We start from the raw sequence: 21,001 nt of genomic DNA, 5'->3' as shown, positions 1-21,001 counted from the left end.
TTCACTCTTTTTTCTCTTGTCTTGACTTCTCTTTTTATTTCATTGAGTTGATCTTCAATCTCTGATATCCTTTCTTCTGCTTGATTGATTTGGCTATTAACACTTGTGTTTGCTTCACATAGTTCTCATGCTGTGTTTTTCAACCCCATCAAGTCGTTTATGTTCTTTTCTAAGCTGGTTACTCTAGTTAGCATTTCGTCTAACTTTTTTCAAGGTTTTTGGTTTCTTTTCATTGAGTTAGAATGTGTTCCTTTAGCTCAGAAAAGTTTCTTATTATCCACCTTCTGAAGCCTGTTTCTGTCAGTTCATCACACTCCTTCTCAGTCATGATGTGATCCTGTGTTGTTGAGGAGTTGTGATCCCTTGAATGAGAAGAGGTGTTCTGGTCTTTGATGGTTTTATCTTTTTTTGTGCTGTTTTTTTCCCATCTTTGTGGGTTTACCTGGCTGTGTTGTCAGGGAGCTGCTTGATGAGGTCACTTGTCTGCCTGTGGAGGCATTACTGTGACTCCTTCAGGTTACTAGGGAAGCTTCCTGTGTCTTTTTCGTTTATAGTGGGAGATAAGGCCTGCCTCTTCCGCTGACCTGTAGGCACTGCTTGGTTTTCAAGAACGCCATCCCTCCATCCCGATGCTATGTAGGCTTCCTGTGGTTTTTGTTAAAACATGTAGCCCAGTCCCACCCCTCTAATGGTGGGTTTTGCCCTTCCTCCACTGGGCTGGATCATGTGGGGGAGGGTAGGGACCTGCCCAGCAGCACCCAGCCATCTCCCTCTGTTATGGGGTAGGGACCCGAGCAGCTGCTTCTGCTTACAGCTCCCTCTCTCTTCAGGTGGGGGGAGGGGGCAATAGCTCAGTCCTCAGGTTCTCCCGGCTGCCTTTTGGGCTTATGTATCTGTTTAGGTCTGTGTGCCAATCCAGGACACTGTCCTGGATTATTATTCAACTCTGCACTTCTAATTCCTGGTGCTTGACTAGCAAAGATCCCCTGTTCTGTGTATTGCTGAGGCTTTGGGGGAAGCACTGTAAATGAACTGGAGTGCCAGAGGGGGAGCCTCTGACTTGCTGGTCAGATGCACTTTCTGGGTGAAGCAGCACCCCTCCCTGCCTTGGTCTGCCCTTAGTGGGCTTTGCTCACTGTTGGACCAGACCCGTTCAAATGCACCTGGTACCTTGGTTGTAGCTAGAAGATCTCTGGATTTCTGCATCTCTCGCTGGGTGTTGTGCCCTGGAGTTGTATCTATTCAGCCATCTTGGATCCCCCTCGAGGATGTATTCTTAGTAAGGTATAGCCTGCTTCCTTGATTATACCAAGCCAAACACCAATAAAAACTGACCAGGAGAACTTTTAAAAATATCTTTATCTCTGTCGTACTCTGTTAAGGCCCAAATAAGCCACACTTACATAGATGGCTTTGATAATCAAGCTGAAACTAAAAAGGTAGAATAGTGGTTAAGAGAAGTGATTCAGATCTGAGTTCAGATCCAGCTCTGCCACTGATTACCAATGGGATTCCTCTGCCTCAGTTTACCATTTGTCAAATGCAGCATCTATATCACAAAATAACTGTAATGATTAAATTTAATACTTTAATACTTAAAACATGGAAAATAATAAATGTTAATTAAATATTCTTATTAAAAAAGATATGCAATGCAGGGGCTATACCAAGTTTATGTTTTAATTTTAATTTGTGCTGTTTTTGGGTACAGGCATAAATCCTAGCTCTACCACTTACTGTGTGAACAAGTTGCTTGCTGCCTTCAGCACTCTCAGATTTAAAATGGTGACTATAATAATACCTACTCCATAAGGTTGTTTTAATAATAAAATAACATATATAAATTACCTGGCACAGAGTGGGCACTTAAATATTATTTAAAAATCAAAGCATGCAAAAATAGCTAATATTCTTCATGTGTCAGTTTCAGATACTCAGTTAATTAGATGAGACACTTATCAGGAAAATTGAATAAATTTTATTTTTGGACCTTATTAAACTAAAAGTTCCTTTCTATCTTAAAAATTGCACTTGTGGAAGATGATCCCTTTGAATTATAATTAAAGAGAGTCCTCTAAATAATTAAACAATAGGGTGTCTATGTATAGCAACTATTTGACAGTTTTTCTCTATCTTAATTTTAAAGACTTATGGGTGCATACTATGCAAATGGATTTTCAGGGATTTTTTATTAGCATAAATAGACTGTGCAATTTAAGTAACTTAAGCAGCACAGACAGTGTGAATCACAGTATTTTCATTTTTCTTGAATACCTTAAATTTTATGACAGCCTTGTTTCAGGAACCAGTAACAATGGGGCCTTTGAAGGATCCAGGAGATCTTAAAACACAATTTGCACAGAGCTCTCGTTACCTCTGAGATGCTCAGAAACACATGGAAGATACCCTCTCTGCCCACAGAGGTTCATGGAAATGAAGAAACCTTTCCTATTTTGCATAATACACAAAACAGCAGGTTTGTCTGATGAACTGGTAACTATACTTTCCCTGATACTAAGCCAGAGGTTTCTTGACTTAATTGACTAATATTTCATAGCCAGTACTTCAACCTGCAGAGTGAAATCATGGCTGTGGTCAGGATCAGAGATCAGAATCCAAGAGCAAATGAATCCTTTACTACAAATCAAAATAGCAAATAGACTGAAAAACAGAGCATCTTTGTACTATTTAGTTCTATGTACCTTCTCACAGAAACAATGAAACGTGATTTGTATGTTATGCATTTATTTAAAGGAAAAACTCCTCAAAACAAAACCTGACATTCCTACCCTCGGGCTTTTTCTTTTCTTTTCTTTTCTTTTTTTGTCTTTCATAGAATCAGGTAAGGAAAAAGAATATAGAATCTTGGTATGAATCATTTTGTCTAGTTTGAGGCAGCAGCTATGAGAACAAATATTTGAATATACACACTCTCAGTCTCTCAGTTGCTCTCTTCCACTTCTCTACACTGACCTAAAATCTCCATACCTATGCTATGGTCACATGTACTGGGCTCCAGGTCTTTAACATTTCTTATCCTGTTAGCTCATCTCCACTCTGTTCCAACAAATGCAAGGGCACCCACACCTTGAAATTTATCTTCAGGCCTCCATGCATCAACTTGTGTATCTTAGACTTCAAGCTTCTCTTTAATTGACTTTCTGTCTCTCTTTTCTCCCACTGCCTTTTATCTTGGCAGTTATTGGAATGTAGTGAAATGTATGAGGCCAGCATTCAAACTTGGGACTCATAAGGCAGCTCATGAACTGCCTTATGAGACCCAAGTTTGAATGCTGGCCCCATACTTCTCTAACTGTTCATAAGTTACCCAACCGCTCCACATCTCCATTTCTTCTACTTATAATATAGTGATACTGTTGCATATCAGAATAAGCATACATTAAATATTAGCTTTCCTCCACTTTTCCTGTTTCTTCTTTCTTTTCCTTCTCCTCCCATGTGCCATTCCCACAAAATCTCTGAATTTCTGAACACTTCTATTTTGTTTTTTGTCACTTCTAAGTGTTTGTCTCAGTCTCGTCTGGACTCTGTGGCTCACATTTCAAATCTACACTTACTAGCTCCTAAGGTTCTGTCCCCTACTCTCTGCCATACTCATTTTGACAATTTTTAGCCACGGTTAATCCGAATATCCATTTACTCTGATTATTTAATGTTGATGGCTCAAATCACACAGCAGTTCTTCACACTGATTTTTAGTGGTGATTTTGGAGAACGTTCTCTCATATCAAAACATAAGAGAACATTTTCCAAAATCACCACTAAATGATCTATCATAACACAATCCTTTTATTGCAAGTGAGCCCTGACATACTTGGCTTGAAATTAACTAACATTGTCTTCTTGACTCATTTGGTGATACGATGCAATTGACATTCAACTTGACTAGAAAAGGATGAAAGGATGTAGGAAGCACAGGAAAAATGAGTTTTACAGCTTATCAAGTAGGTTATAGCAGAACTTTATTTTAACAGAAAATTATGGCCCTACGAATGGCCCCTAAATTGTACCTTGCTATCTCAGTATAGCCCTAAAGATTGCCAGATGATCTTTTCTTTCTTTGCCAGCTGACTCCTTATTTCATTCAGACCAGCAGCTCTTCAAATCTCTTTCTATTCTTCATTCACAGCCAACTCCACACCAGACAGCACTCCTTAATTTTAGCTCATTCTGATAGGTTTATAAAAGTACCTGTAATTATTTGCTAGGACTGTCATAACACAGTATTATAGACTAGGTGGTTTAAACAACAGAAATTTGTTTTCTCACAGATATGGAGGCTGAAAGTTCAAAATTAAGGTGTTGGCAAGTTGTTTCTTCTGTAGCCCCATTTCTCAGCTTACAGATGGCTGATATCCCTCTGGCTCTTCACAAAGTTGTCCCCCTGTGCACATGTGCTTCTGCTGTCTTGATATGCCAAGTTTCTCTTATAAATAGTGAATTGGATAAAGGCCTACCAGAATAGGTTGAGGTGCAATGGATTAAGGTCTATCAAAATAGTCTCATTAAACTTAATCACCTCTTTAAAGGCCAAACAAAATTCCCATTCAACCCAGCAATCTCATTACTCCAAGCCATATCACATTCTGAGGTACATGAGCTCTGTGAAGTATGTGACTGAGGTGTGTGATGAGGGTTTTAACATATGAATTTGGGGAAGTGAGGTGAAATTCAGCTGATGACAGTACTATTTTTGTTTTGTTTTATTTTCTGGAGGTAATTCCAAGGATTTTTTGCATTTCTGAACATCTTTTAAGCAGAGGTACTGACTGCCCCTTTATTCTGGCCTATTATTTTTTTTTTAAATAGCAAACAAACAGTCTTGGAAGATAAAGACAGCCTCCCTGGTCAGCTATGTTTACTGTCCAGGGTAAAATATTTAAGTTTTCTAAGCTCAGAGTTCCTCAGTTATGCTTCAAACAGATGAATTACATAGGCAGCATATGCCAGATCCCTTCCTAACCACCTTGTGGGACTTGTGGGAAAAGGAGAACTGAATAAATGTTATATTTATGCTACTGTACCTTGATAAATAAAATTCTTTGTATCTATTCAATCTTACATCTTCTGCTAGGATCCATGAAACAGTAATAGGCTAGATTGTTAGCATGCGAGTAAAGTCCCAGGCCCTTCATAGTCTATGATTGCTTTAAATTTCATATCCCTAAAGACTCATGATGTTAAGCATCTGTTCGTGTGCTTACTTGCAGTTGACATATGATTTTTGAATCATTTTTGATGCATGTCTACTTGGATATTTTGTCCATTTTATTATTTTCATTGAAATTTAAATGTTTTATATAGTAGTCCCCCTTTATCGGTGAGTGATATGTTCCAAGAGTGCCATGGATACCTGAAACTATCATGCATAGTATTGAACCCAACTGCTATCATCATCATTTCTGTTCATGTCTTACACCCACAGATTTAATGCTTTTTCTATCTTAGCTAAACACTTAATGTGCACTGTGACTAACTGTTAACAGCTTGAGGGACAAGTGAAAAACTTTCACATATTTCTTTTTCCCTCTTGATGATTTTATAAATGGAACACTTGTTGTAGATATTAGCAACCTCATAATACAATTATTTTCCTTATTAAGAAAGAACTTCTACCTTTTCACTTAAAGAAAGAACTTTCTTGCTTCTCTCTGAATATTTGAATGGCCAGCATCACTACTCTTGTACTTTGGGGCCATTATTAGATAAAATAAGGATTATATGAACACAGGCACTGTGATACCATGATGGTCAATTGGATAAGTAAAAAGGCTACTAAGTGATTAATGGGCACATGACATAGATAGAATGAAAAAAAGGATAATTCATATCCTGGGAAGGTTGAAGCGGAACAGTGCAAGGTTTCATCATGCTACTCAAAATGACATGCAATTTAAAACTTACTTACACATTGTGGGAAATCTAATTAGACTGAAGAGCTTCTGCACAGCAAACAGAAACTATCAACAGAGTAAACAGACAACCTGTAGAATGGGAGAAAATATTTGCAAACTATGCATCTGTTAAAAGTCTAATATTTAGCATTTATAAGGAACTTAAAACACTTTGCAAGAGATAAACAACTCTATTAAAAAGTGGGTAAAGGACATGAACAGTCATTTTTCAAAAGAAGACATACATACAGCCAACAAGCATATGAGAAGATAACTATCACTGATCATTAGAGAAATGCTAATCAAAACCACAATGAGATATCATCTCACACTAGTCAGAAAGGTTGTTATTAAAAAGTCAAAAAATAACAGATGTTGGTAAGGTTATGGAGAAAAGGAAACACTTATATGCTGCTGGTGGTAGTGTAAATTAGTCCAACCTTTATGGAAAGCAGTGTAACAAATTCTCAAAGAGCTAAAAACAAAATTCCCATTCAACCCAGCAATCTCATTACTGCATATATACCTAGAGGAATAGAAATCATTCTACCTTAAAGACACATGCACATGAATGTTTATGGCCTCCTCAAATATACAAACATAAATGTAATGATGCAAGGATTGTGAAAAATCAGGGAAATACTCCAACACCAAAAAAATGCTAACAAGTCTCCAATGATAGATGCAGAAGAACTAAACATCTATAAATGTCAAGCAGAGAATTCAGAATAATCTTCTTAAAAAGGTGATGGAATAATAAGAAAATGAAAAAATAAAATAAAATTTGAGAAACAATCCAGGAGCAAAATGAGAAATTTGACAAAAACAAACAAACTTAGAAATAAAGAATACAACAAATGAGGTGAAAAACTTGTTAGAAAGTTTCAAAATCAGAAATGAACAGAAGAAAGATTAGCAAACTAGAAGACAAAGCATATGAAATTACCCAATCAGAGGAGCAAAAATAAAAATACATATATATTACAAAAAAGAATAGAAGGCTTAAAAGAATTATAAGACACCATCAAGTGAACTAACCTCCACATAATAGAAATCCCTGAAGGTGAAAGACAAAAGACCCAGGGAGCATATATCAGGAAATAATAACTGAAAAATTTTCAAACTTGGAGAAAGATGACACCATCCAGGCACAGAAAGCTCAGAGGTCACTAATTAAATTAACCCAAAAATGAAATTATTGAAGCATGTCATATTCAAATTAGCAAAAACAAAATACAAAGAAATAACACTAAAGGCTTCAAAAGAAAAGAAACATATAAAATTGAATAAGGCACTAGTGTGGCTTTCAGTGGATTTCTCAACAAAAGCCCTGCAGAAGAGAGTGGGTTGCTATATTTAAAGTACTGAAGGAAAAATACTTCCAGCCAAGAATACTTTACCCAAAAAACATGAAGGAGAGATACTTTCCCAAACAAAAGCTGAAGGAATCAGCAACATCAGATCTGTCTTAAAAGAAATGCTAAAAGGAGTTCTTCAGTACAAAAGAACGGATGCTAATCTGTAACATGAAAACATCTGAAGGTATTAAACTCACTCATCATCAACAACAAAAATTCAGAATATTCTATAACTGGGAAAAATAACAAATAACTTATAACTGTCTTTGTTGCATCAGGTTAGTTTGAAGACCTCGTTTTTGTGCTCTGAATTTGTTTCTTCTTGTTTGATTCTGTTGCTGAGACTTTCCAGAGCATTTTGTGTTTCCATAAGTTTGTCACCTAGACACACTGTCATCAGGTTATCTACAGTTGAGACAAGGGAAAGAATCTTAAGAACTGTGAGACAGAAGCACCAGGCAACCTATGAAAGAAAACCTATTAGATTAACAGGAAAGTTCTCAGCAAAAATCAACAAATTAGAAGGGATCAGAGCCCTATCTTCAGCTTCCTCAAACCAAACAATTGTCAGCCAAGAATTTTGTGTTCAGTGAAACTAAGCTTCATATATGAAGGAAAGATACAATCTTTCAGACAAACAAATGCTGAGAGAATTTGCCCCTACCAAACCAGAACTACAAGCACTGCTAAAAACATCAAAACAAAACAGAACCACTAAGACCATAAATCTCACAAGATCAACAGAATAACAACACAACTTAAAAAAACAAACCAAAACAAAAAAAAAACAACCAAAAAAACCCAAGGTATACAGGCAACAAATAGTGCAATGAGTGAAATGGTATCTCGCATCTCAATACTAACATTGAATATAAACGTCTAAATGCTCCACTTAAAAGATACAGAATTGTAAAATGGATAAAAATTCACCAACCAACTATATGCTCCCTTCAAGAGACTGACCTAATGCATAAGGACTCATATAAACTTAACGTGAAGAGGTGGAAAAAGACATTTCATGCAAATAGACACTGAGCAGGAGTAGCTACACTTACATCAGACAAAACTAATTTTAAAGCAACAGCTGTTAAAAAAGACAAAGAGAAACATTATATAATGATAAAAGAAACCTTGTCCAACAAGAAAATATCATACTCCTAAACATATATGCACATAACACTGGAGCTGCCAAATTTATAAAACAATTACTACTAGAACTAAGAAATGAGATAGACAGCAACACAGTAATAGTGGGGGACTTCAATACTCCACCAAAAGCACTAGAAAGGTCATCAAGATTGAAAGTCAACAAAGAAACAATGGATTTAAAATATACCCTGGAACAAATGAATTTAACATGTATACAGAGTATTCCATCCAACAACCACAGAACATGCATTCTATTCAATAGCACATGGAACTTTCTCCAAGACAGACCATATGATAGGCCACAAAGTGAGCCTCAATAAATGTTTAAAAATTGAAATTATATCAAGCACTCCATAAGATCACAGTGGAATAAAATTAGAAATTAACTTCAAAAAAACTCTTCAAAACCATAAAAATACATGGAAATCAAATAACCTGTTCCTGAATGATGGGTTAAGGATGAAATCAAGATGAAAATTTAAATACTTATTTGAACTGAACAACAATAGTGACAGAACCTAGGAAAACCTCTGAGATACAGCAAAGGCAGTTTTGAAAGGAAAGTTCATAACCCTAAACAACTATAATAAAAAGTCTGAAGGAGCACAAACAGACAATTTAAGGTCACACCTCAAGGAACTACAGAAACAAGAACAACCCAAACCAAGACCAAGCAGAAGAAAGAAAATAACCCAGATCAGAGCAAAACTCAATGAAATAAAAACCACCACCACAACAAAAATAAATAAATAAAACATACATCTGGTTATTTGAAAAGATAAAATTTATAGACTATGAGCAAGTTTAACTAAGAAAAAAAAAAGAGAGAAACTCTAAATAGGCTTAATAAAAAACCAAATGAGAGATATTACAGCTGACATCACAGAAATACAAAAGATTATCCAAGGCTACCATGAACAGATTTACCCACATAAACTAGAAAACCTAGAAGAGATGGGTAAATTCCTGAAAAGATACAACCCTCCCAGCTTAAATCAGGAAAAATTAGATACCCTGAACAGACCAATAACAAGCAGTGAGATTAATGTGGTAGTTTAAAAATTACCAATGAAAAAAGGGCCAGAAGGATTCCAAACTGAGTTCTACCAGACATTCAAAGAAGAATTGGTATTCTTCTGACACTATTCCACAAGATAGGGAACAGGAAACTCTCCTTAAATCATTCTGTTAAGCCAGTATTACCCTAATACCAAAACCAGGAGAGAACATAACCAAGAAAGAAAACTAAGAGCAGTATCCCTTTGCTGTTCTGTAGCCTTTACTGGTGATACCCAGGAAAATAGGGTGGACTTCCAGCAAACTGCAGCAGAGCTGAAGAAGAGGGGATTGACTGTTAGAAGAAAAAAGGTAACAGAAAGCAGTAACATTAACATCAGCAAAAAGGACCCTCACACAAAAACTCCATCCAAAGATCATCAGCCTCAAAGATCAAAGGTAGATAAATTCATGAAGATAAGGAACAAGTAGTACAAAAATGCGGAAAGTTCCAAAAACCCGAACGCCTCTTCCCCTCCAAATGATTGCAACTACTCTCCAGCAAGGGCATAAAAGATAGGCAATGACTTTGATGAATTGACAGAAGTAAGCTTCAGATGGTGGGTAATAACAAACTCCTCTGAGCTAAAGGAGCATGTTCTAACCCAATGCAAGGAAGCTAAGAACCTTGACAAAAGGTTATAGGAACTGCTAACTAGAATAACCAGTTAAGAGAAGAACATAAATTACCTGATGAAGCTAAAAAACAAACACAGCACAAGAACATGATGAAGCATACACAAGTATCAAGAGACAAATCGATTGAGCAAAAGAAAAGATATCGGAGATTGAAGATCAATTTACTGAAATAAGGAGTGAAGACAATATTAGTGAAAAGAAATGAAGAGGAATGAACAAAGTCTCCAAGAAATATAGGACTATGTCAAAAGAACAAACCTATAATTCACTGGGGTTCCTGAAAGTGATTGAGAGAATGGAACCAAGTTGGAAAACACAATTCAGGATGTTCTCTAGGAAGGCTTCCTCAACCTAGCTAGACAGGCCAACATTCAAATTGAGGAAACATAGAGAACACCACTAAAATACTCCGGAGCAACCCCAAGACACATAATTGTCAGATTTTCCAAGGTTGAAATAAAGAAAAAAAATGTTAAGGGCAGCCAAAGAGAAAGGCCAGGTTACCTACAAAGGAAGCCCCATCAGACTAACAGTGGATCTCTCTTCAATAGCCCTAAAGGCAGAAGAGAGTGGGGGCCAATATTCAATATTCTTAGAGAAAAGATTTTTCAACCCAGAATTTCATATCCAGCCAAACTAAGTTTTATAAGTGAAGGAAAAATAAAATCCTTTACAGACAAGCAGATGCTGAGGGATTTTGTCACCACCAGGCCTGCCTTACAAGAGCTCCACTAAATATGGAAAGGAAAAACTGTACCAGCCACTGCAAAAACACAACACAATATAAAGACCAACAATACTATGAAGAAACTGAATCACTTAATGTTCAAAATAACCAGCTGGCATCATGATGACAGGATCAAATTCACACATAACAATATTAACCTTAAAGGTAAATGCTAAATGCCCCAATTAAAAGACACAGACTGAAATATTGAATGAAGAGTTAAGAACTCTCAGTGTGCTGTATTTAGGAGACCCATCTCACCTGCAAAGACACACATAAGCTCAAAATAATCCTAGTCTCTGATAAAACAGACTTTAAACCCACAAAGATAAAAAGAAAGACAAAGAAGGGGATTACATAATGGTAAAGGGATCAATGCAACAAGAGAGCTGACTATCCTAAGTATATATGTACCCAACACAGGAACACTCATATTCATAAAACAAATTCTTAGATACCTATGAAGAGACTTAGACTCCCACACAATAACAGTGGAAGACTTTGACAATTCCACTGTCAATATTAGATCAACAAGACAGAAAATTAACAAGGATATTCAGAACTTGACTCAGCTATGGACCAAGCAGACCTAATAGACATCTACGGAACTCTCCACTCCAAATTAACAGAATATACATTCTTGTCAACACCACATAGCACAGACCACATATCTGGAAGTAAAACTCTCCTCAGCAATTGCAAAAGAACTGAAATCATAACAAACAGTCTCTCAGACCACAGTGCAATCAAATTAGAACTCAGGACTGAGAAACTCACTCAAAACTGCACAACTACATGAAAAACCTGCTGGGTAAACAGCAAAATTAAGGCAGAAATAACAAAGTTATTCAGAATAAATGAAAACAAAGAGGCTATATACCAGAATTTAGCCAAATAAGAAAGCAGGAAAGAGCTGAATTCGACACCGTAACATCACAATTAAAAGAACTAGAGAAGCAAGAACAAATAAATTCAAAAGTTAGTAGAAGACAAGACATAACTAAGAACAAGCAGAACTAAAGGAGATAGATACACAAAAATACCTTCAAAAAAATTAATCCAGGAACTGGTTGTTTGAAAAGATTAATATAATAGACCACTAGCTAGATCATTAAAGAAGAAAAAGAGAGAAGAATCAAATAGACACATTAAAAAATGATAAAGGGAATATACCACTGATCACACAAAAATACAAACTACCATCCAAGAATATTATAAACACTTCTCTGCAAATAAACTAGAAAATCTTGAAGAAATGGATAACCTCCTGAACACATACAGCCTCCCAAGATGAAAACAAAAAGTAAAATCACCAAATAGACCAATAAGTTCTGAAACTGAGGGAGCAATTAATAGTCTACCAACCAAAAAAAGCCCAGGATCAGATGGATTCACAGTGGAATTCTACTAGAGGTACAAACAGGAGCTGGTACCATTCTTTCTGAAACTATTCCAAACAACAGAAAAAGATGGACTTCTCCTTAACCTATTTTATGAGGCCAGCATCATCTTGATTCCAAAACCTGGCAGAAACACAACAAAAAAAGAAAATTTCAGGCCAATATACCTGAAGAATATTGATACAAAAATCCTCAATAAAATACTGGTAAACTGAATCCAGCAGCACATCAAAAAGCTTATCCACCATGATCAAGTTGGCTTTATCCCTGGGAGGCAAGGCTGGTTAAACATATGGAGATAAATAAATGTAATCTATAATATAAATAGAACCAATGTCAAAAACCACATGATTACCTCAATAGATGCAGTAAAGGCCTTGGATAAAATTCAACATCCCTTCATGCTAAAAACTCTCAATAAACTAGGTATTGATGGAACATTTTTCAAAATATTAAGAGCTATGACAGTTTCATAGGCAATATTATACTGAATGGGCAAAAGCTGGAAGCATTCCCTTTGAAAACTGGCACAAGACAAGGATGCCCTCTCTCACCACTCCTATTCAACATAGTATTGGAAGTTCTGGCCAGGGCAATCAGGCAAGAGGAAGAAATAAAGGATATTCACACAGGAAGAGAGAAAGTCAAATAGTCTCTGTTTGCAGATGACATGATTGTATATTTAGAAAACCCCATTGTCTCAGCCCAAAGTCTCCTTAAGTTGTTAAGCAACTTTATCAAAGTCTCAGGATACAAAAATCAACATGCAAAAATCACAAGCATTCCTATACACCAATAATAGAGATCCAAATCATGGGTGAAATCCCATTCACAATTGCTACAAAGAGAATAAATACCTAGGAATACAACTTAAAAGGGATGTGAAGAATCTCTTCAGGGAAAACTATAAACCACTGCTCAAGGAAATAAGAGAGGACACAAACAGATGAAAAAAACATTCCATGCTCAGGGACAGAGTCAACATCATGCCCAAAGTAATTTATAGATTCAATGCTATCCCCATCAAGCTACCATTGACTTTCTTCACAGAATTAGAAAAAACTATTTTAAATTTCATATGGAAACAAAAGAAGCCCATATAGCCAAGACAATCCTATGCAAAAATAACAAAGCTGGAGACATCATACTACCTGATTTCAAACTGTATTACAAGGTTACAGTAACCAAAACAGCACAGTATTGATACCAAAATAGATATATAGACCAATGGAACAGAACAGAGCTCTCAAAAAAAAAAAAAAAAAACACCACACACCTATAACCATCTGATCTTTGACAAACCTGACAAAAACAAGCAATGAGGAAAGGATTTCCTATTTAATAAATGGTGCTGGGAAAACTGGCTGGTCATATGCTGAAAGGAGAAACTGGACCCCTTCCTTATACTGTATACAAAAATTAACTCAAGATGGATTAAAGACTTAAACATAAAACCTAAACTATAAATGGTATTGCCTAGAAGAAAACCTAGGCAATACCATCCAGTACATAGGCATGGGCAAAGACTTCATGGCTAAAACATCAAAAGCAATGGCAACAAAAGCCCAAATTGACAAATGGGATCTAATTAAATGAAAGAGCTTCTGCACAGCAAAAGAAACTATCACCAGAGTGAACAGGCAACCTATAGAATGGGAGAAAATTTTTGCAATCTATCCATCTGACAAACAGCTAATATCCAGAATCTACAAGAAAAATAAAGAAATTTATAAGAAAGAAACAAACAAACCCATCAAAAAGTGGGCAAAGATAGGAACAGACCTGTCTCAAAAAAAAAAAAAAAATTTCTGTGGCCGACAAACATATGAAGAAAAGTTCATCATCAGTGGCCATTAGAGAAATGCAAATCAAAACCACATTGAAATACCATCTCATGCCAGTTAGAATGGTGATCATTAAAAAGTCTGGAAACAACAGATGCTAGAGAGGATGTGAATAAATAGGAACACTTTTACACTGTTGATGGGAGTGAAAATTAGTTCAACCATTGTGGAAGACAGTGTTGCAGTTCCTCAAGTATCTAAAACCAAAAATACCATTTGACCCAGCAATACCATTACTGGGTATGTACCCAAGGATTTATAAATCATTCTGTTACAAAGACACATGCACATTTGTTTATTGCAGCACTATTTTCTACAGCAGACTTGGAACCAACCCAGTTGCCCATCAATGATGGACTGGATAAAGAAAATGTAGCACATATCCACCATGGAATACTATGCATCCATGAAAAAGAATGAGTTCATGTCCTTTGCAGGGACATGTATGAAGCTGTGAACCATCATCCTCAATAAACTAACAAAGGAACAGAAAAATGAAGCATCGCATGTTCTCACACATAAGTGGGAGTTGAACAATGAAAACATGGACACAGGGAGGGGAACATCACACACCAAGGCCTGTCGAGGGGTGGGGAGAAAGGAGAGGGATAGCATTAGGACAAATACCTAATGCATGTGGGGCTTAAAACCTAGATGATGGGTTGATATGTGCAACAAACCGCCATGGCACCTGTATGCCTATGTAACAAACCTGCACATTCAGCACATGTATCCAGCTCTAAAATAAATATAAAAAGAAACACTAAGGAAATTTGAATAAACTATGAACCCTAGTAATATTGTATCAATTTGATCCATTAACAATAAAACTGACAAATGTACTATGATAATAATAGGGGAATCTGGGTCTTAACTGCTCTGTGAATCTAACACTTTTAAAAAATGTCATCTACTTTTAAAGTATGTAGACAAAGAATATAAGAAAAATATAGAGAGATGTAAGATAGTTAATATAAATTTTTTTTCTAAATTATGTATTGGTTTTGGAATTTTTCAGCTATTTAAATCTGTAATTTGTTATAATTTTCTTTCTCAGTTTAAATATTCATTTTCATTCTTAATTCTATATAAGCAATTTATATTCTATTCATCTTAAAAGGGCTGCCAAAATTATATGAGCTTCAGACACCACCCTACCTTTAAATCATGGTTAATTATTTGCAGTTGCTTTCTACTCATTGAATACACCGCTATGCCTCTATATTTTTCCATGTTGAAATTTTCTCTAATTTTCATGGTAAGTCCAACTTGAATGACAGGGACAATTTATCCAAAACCAATAACTCAGTATTGCCAAACCTGAATTGTCCTCTTAAATCCAGCCTTGTTCAGTACTAGTATCAACTTTAAGAAGTCATTTAACTTCTTCCTATGCGGTATCCCAGCTCTGTCACTTGCCAGTTTTATGGCCTTGGCTACCTATTTAACATGTTAATACCTTAATTTGCTCATCTGTAAAATGGAGACAATAACAATGTGCAAAAATAGGGTTATCTTACAGCTGGACTAGGGCAGCTCTCTGCTTATCTCCAGGGACACCTGAAAGTCTGCTACTGACCCTTGGTCAATATAAGAATGGGATGTAATAGCTAGTGATTTAGGATATGTCGTTTGAAGTTCAAACTGTCCTGGAGACACTCCCTGTTATTTTTGTCTACATTGTTTAGGATGTGTGGATTGATGGTTTGCATTTGGTTTAACCTGTTACACAGCTTGGCTGTAGCAAAGTGACCAGCAAAGGTGTAAAAGGCCTTTCAGTAAACTTGCATTTGGACTATGCTGAATCTAGATACTTCATATATATTTGAAAGTTCATAATCCAAAGATGAAATGCTTCCTGTGCAACTGAGAAAAGACCTTGGGAGGACTGCACTAGGAGTTTTCAGTCTTCCTAAAATTGCCTGCACTTTTCTTCTCCTCACGTGCCATATTATTTGTAATTATTAAAGCCTTACATGAGTGTAAAAAATAATAACAATAATTAAGAGATAAGCAATATTAGAAGATGTAAATTGAGTCATCAATAAGTCAAAATGTTGGCGGGGTAGTTTGGTTTTGTTACTTTTCTTTGCAATAAACATTGTTTTATTAGTTTAAAATAACGTGTTATAACTATAAGATGTTTTCCACAAGCCCCATAGTAATCATAAAGAAAAACCCTATAATAGATATACTAAAAATAAATAGTACTTAATCAAAACATACTACTATAGAAAATTACTTAACAACAAAGGAAGACAGTAAGAGACGAAAAATGGAATAAATTGTTTGCAAAACAACCAGAAAACAAGTAACAATATCTTTACCTGTAAACAATAACCTTAAATGTAGGTGGAGTAAATTTTCGAATTAAAAGGCACAGAGTAGCTGAGTGGATAAAAAATAATGCCAATTAAATGCTGTCTACAAGAAATGCAGTTTACCTATAAAGACATACACAGACTAATAGTAAAAGGATAGAAAATGATATTCCATGCAAATGAAAACCAAGAAGTACAGAAGTAGCTATACTTATGATAGATAAAATAGACTTTAAGTATAGAATGGGGGGGAAGGACAATAAAGTCACTACATAATTACAAAAGCGTCAATAAAATAAGAGGATATAACAATTGTGATTATATGCACCAACAACAGAGTACCCAATTACATAAAGCAGATATAAATATACTTAAAAGGAAAGATTGACTACAATACACTAATAGTAGGGGACTTCAACACCCCCACTGTCAGCAATGGATAGATCATTCTGACAGAAAATCAACAAAGAAAGCTTGGAGTTACACTGCACTTTAGACAAATGAACCTAGCAGGTATTTATAGAACATTTCACCTAACAGCTGCAGAACACACATTCTTTTCATCAGCACATGCAACATTCTGCAGGATTAGCCATATGTCAGGATGCAAAACTTGCCTTAACAGATTTTCTAAAACAGAAATCATATTAAGTATGTTTTCTGACTACAGTGGAATACAAGTGGAACTCGATAACAAAAGGAATGTTGGAAACTGTACAAATTTATGGCAATTAAACAATATGCTCCTGAATAATGAATGAGCCAATGAAGTCATTGAAAAGGAAATTTTAAAATTTTCTGAGATAAATTAAAATGAAAACACAGCACACCAAAGGCTAAGAGACACAGCAAACACAGTTGTAAGAGAAAAAGGTATAGCAATAAATGACAACATTGAAAAAGTAGAAAAACCTCAAATAAACAATACAACAATGTACTTAAAGAAAACAGAAAAATAAGAACAAAGGGAAGCTGAAATTAGAAGGGAAGAAACAATAAGAATCAGAGCAGAAATAAGATGAAACTCAAAAAGAAATATTCACAAAAGATAATGAAAAGCTTGTTTCTTGAAATAAACAAAATCAACAATCCTTTAGCTAAAGAAAAAAAGAGAGAAAACCCAAGTAATACAATCAGAGACAAAAAAGGAAACATTACAAGTGACACAACAGAATAAAGGATTATTAGACAATATTATGAAAAACTATAGGCCAATATATTGGAAAGCCTAGAAGACATTGATACATTTTTGGACACATGCAACTTACCAACACTGAATTATAAAAAAAAGAAATCCTGAGCAGGATAATAATGAGTAATGAGATCAAAGCAGTAATTGAGTCTCCCATTAAATAAAAACCCAGGACCTAATGAATTTACTGCTGAAATTTACTAAACATTTAAGAAAGAACTAATATGAATTCTATTCAAACTATTCCAGAAAAATTGAAAAGGAAGAAATAGTTTTAAACTCATTACTTGAGACTAACATTACTCTGATGCCAAAACCAAACTAGGATACAACAGCAACAAAAAAGAAAATAGCAGGCCAATATCCCTGATGAACAAACATACACAGACAATGAGCAAAGTAGTAGCAAACGAAATTAAACAACACATTTAAAATACCATTTAACATGATCATCTGGGATTAAGCTGATGGATTTAAAGATGGTTCTGCATATGCAAATCAATAAATGTGATACATTATCTTAAAAGAATCAAGGAAAAATATATGATTGTTTCAATAGATGCTGAAAAAATATTAATTAAAATTCAGCACCCTATTATGATAAAAGCTCTGAACAACCTGAGTACAGAAAAAACATATGTCAAAACAACACAGGCAATCTATGACATCCATGCGTAACATCATACTGAATGGGAAAAAAGTAAAAGTATTTCTGATAAGATCTGGAACAAAACAAGAATGCCCACTTTTGCTACTTTTATTCAACAAATTACTGGAAGTACTAACCAGATTTATTAAGCAAGAAAAATAAAGAATATTCAAATTGGAAAGGAAGAAATCAAAATATCCTTGTTTATGGATGACCTAATTCTATATTTAGAAAAATCTGACTTTACTTAAAAAGTTAGAATGATAAAAACAAATTTAGTAAAGTTTCCTAATAAAAAAATTAACATACAAGAATTAATAGCATTCCTATATATCAACAAGCAATTTTTAAAAATTAAAAAGTAATCCATTTACAGTAAGAAAACAACAACAAAATATGCCTAGGAATAAATTTAACCAAAGTATTAAAAGATCTCTACAATAGAAATTATAAAACACTGATGAAATAAGTTGTGGAACACACTCCAAAATGGGAAGATATCATGTGTTAGTGTACTGGAAGAATTAATATTGTCAAAATGATTATACTATCTAAAGCTAATTACAGATTCAAGGTAATCTCCATCACAAGACTGAAATTCCTCATGGAGACAGAAAAAATAATCCTATAATTTGTATGAAACCACCAAGGGCATGGATAGCCAAAGCAACCCTGAATGCAAAGAACAAAGCTGGGGTATCATACTTACTGGACTTCAAGATATACTAAAAAACTTTAGTGACCCGAACAGCATGGTATTTGGCATAAAAGCAGATAAATAGGACCAACAGAAAAGAATAGAGAACACAGAAATAAATCCATGCACTTACAGGAACTCGTGGGTTTTTTTGTTTGTTTTTGTTTTTGTTTTGTTTTGTTTTTACAAAAGCACCAAGAACTTACACTGCAGAAGAAACAATCTCTTCAATAAATGGTGCTGTGGAAAACTGATAATCCCTATGCAGCACATTAAACTAGACTCCTATATCTCACCAGGTACAAAAGTTAAATCAAAATGGATTCAAGATGTAAATGTAAGTCCTGACACTGTAAAAGTATTAGAATGAAACATTGGGGAAACACTTTTTGAGACATTTAGCTGGGCAAAGATTTTTTAGGTGAGATCTCAAAAGCATAGACAAAAAAAGGAAAAATAGACAAATTTTATTACATTAAACTAAATAGCTTTTGCACAGCAAAGAAAACAATAAATATAGCAGGGAAAACCTACAGAACAGAAGAAAATATTTGCAAAACCTTCTTCTAAGGGATTAATAGAATATATAAAGGATGTGGGAGACTGGCAGAACTTGTTCTCTGATCACAACTCTGCTGATTAAAACAGGATGTGCTCTAGGCAGAATAAAGTGAAGAAACCAGCAGGAACCAGCAGATGGTAATGAAAGTAATCCCTAGCTGCCCTCATTGCTCATTGACATAAGACACTCCCACCAGTGCCATGACAGTTTACAAATGTCATGGCACTAACCTGAAATGACCACTCCTCTCCATGGCAATGATCCAGAAGTTACTGCCTCTTTCCTAGAAAGCTATAGAACCTGCCCCTCAATGTGCATTGATCTGCCCCTTAATCTGTATGTAATTGAAAGTAGGTTTAAGTAAGTATAAACACAGTTGCTAAGAGGTCATATGTTTCTTACTCTTGGTACAATGCCTATGAGTTAGCCCTGCTCCACAAGGAATTGCACCATTCAGTAAGACTGCTATCTAACACCTGTGGCTCAGAAAAAAATTTACAATCCTAATCATATATGCATCTAACACTGGAGCTCCAAAATTATAAAACAATTACTACTAGAACTAAGAAATGAGATTTACAGCAACAGAATAATAGCGGGAAATTTCAATACTCCACTGACAGCACTAGACAAGCCATCAAGATAAAAGGTCAACAAAGAAACAATGGACTTAAACTATACCCTAGAACAAATGGATTTAACAGATATTTACAGAACCATATATCCAACAACTGCAAAATATACATTCTAATCATGAGCATGTGGAACATTCTCCAAGATAGTCATATGATAGGCCACAAAACAAGTCTCAACAAATTTAAGAAAACTGAAATTATAGCAAGTACTTTCTCAGACCACAGTGGAATAAAACTGGAGATCAACTCCAAAAGGTAACCTCAAAGCCATGCAAATACATGGAAACTAAATAACTTGGTCCTAAATGATCATTGGGTCAACATCAAAATCAAGATGAAAATTTAAAAATTCTTTGACTTGAGTGACACAACCTATAAAAACCTCAGAGATACAGCAAAGATGGTGCTAAGAGGAAAGTTCACAGCATTAATTGCCTACATGAAAAAGTCTGAAATAGCGCAAACAGGCAATCTAAGGTCACGCCTCAAGGAGCTAGAGAAATAAAAACAAAACAAACCAAAACCCAGCAGAAAAGAAGAAATAACCAAGATCAGAGCAGAACTAAATATAACTGAAACAAAAATACAAAAGATAAATGAAACAAAAAGCTAGTTCCCTAAAAAGATAAATAAAAGTGATAGAACATTAGCGAGATTAACAAAAAAAGAAGAGAGAAGATTCAAATAAGCTCAATTAGAAAAGAAACAGGAGATATTACAAAGATATCACAGAAATATAAAAGATCATTGAAGCCTACTATGAACACCTTTACACACATAAGCTTGAAAACTTAGAGGAGATGGATAAATTCTTGGATGTATACAACCCTCCTAGATTAAAACAGGATGAAATAGAA

The 21,001-nt window shown here is 35.2% G+C and overlaps 1 long non-coding RNA gene across 1 annotated transcript in view; it reads right to left on the bottom strand.

Moving 5' to 3' along the window:
- Positions 1-5,927: 5,927 nt before the first annotated feature.
- LOC141585254 (uncharacterized) overlaps positions 5,928-21,001 on the bottom strand; it is a 112,492-nt gene continuing 97,418 nt past the window's right edge. The window contains exon 3 of the long non-coding RNA XR_012518650.1: positions 5,928-6,005. This is a non-coding gene — a long non-coding RNA (uncharacterized LOC141585254). The remainder of the gene's footprint in view (positions 6,006-21,001) is intronic.

The sequence above is a fragment of the Saimiri boliviensis genome, chromosome 8 (assembly GCF_048565385.1).
Source record: "Saimiri boliviensis isolate mSaiBol1 chromosome 8, mSaiBol1.pri, whole genome shotgun sequence".
Taxonomy (NCBI): domain Eukaryota; kingdom Metazoa; phylum Chordata; class Mammalia; order Primates; family Cebidae; genus Saimiri; species Saimiri boliviensis.
Note: the sequence above shows the minus strand (reverse complement) of the source record. Positions and strands in the feature narration are given on the sequence as shown.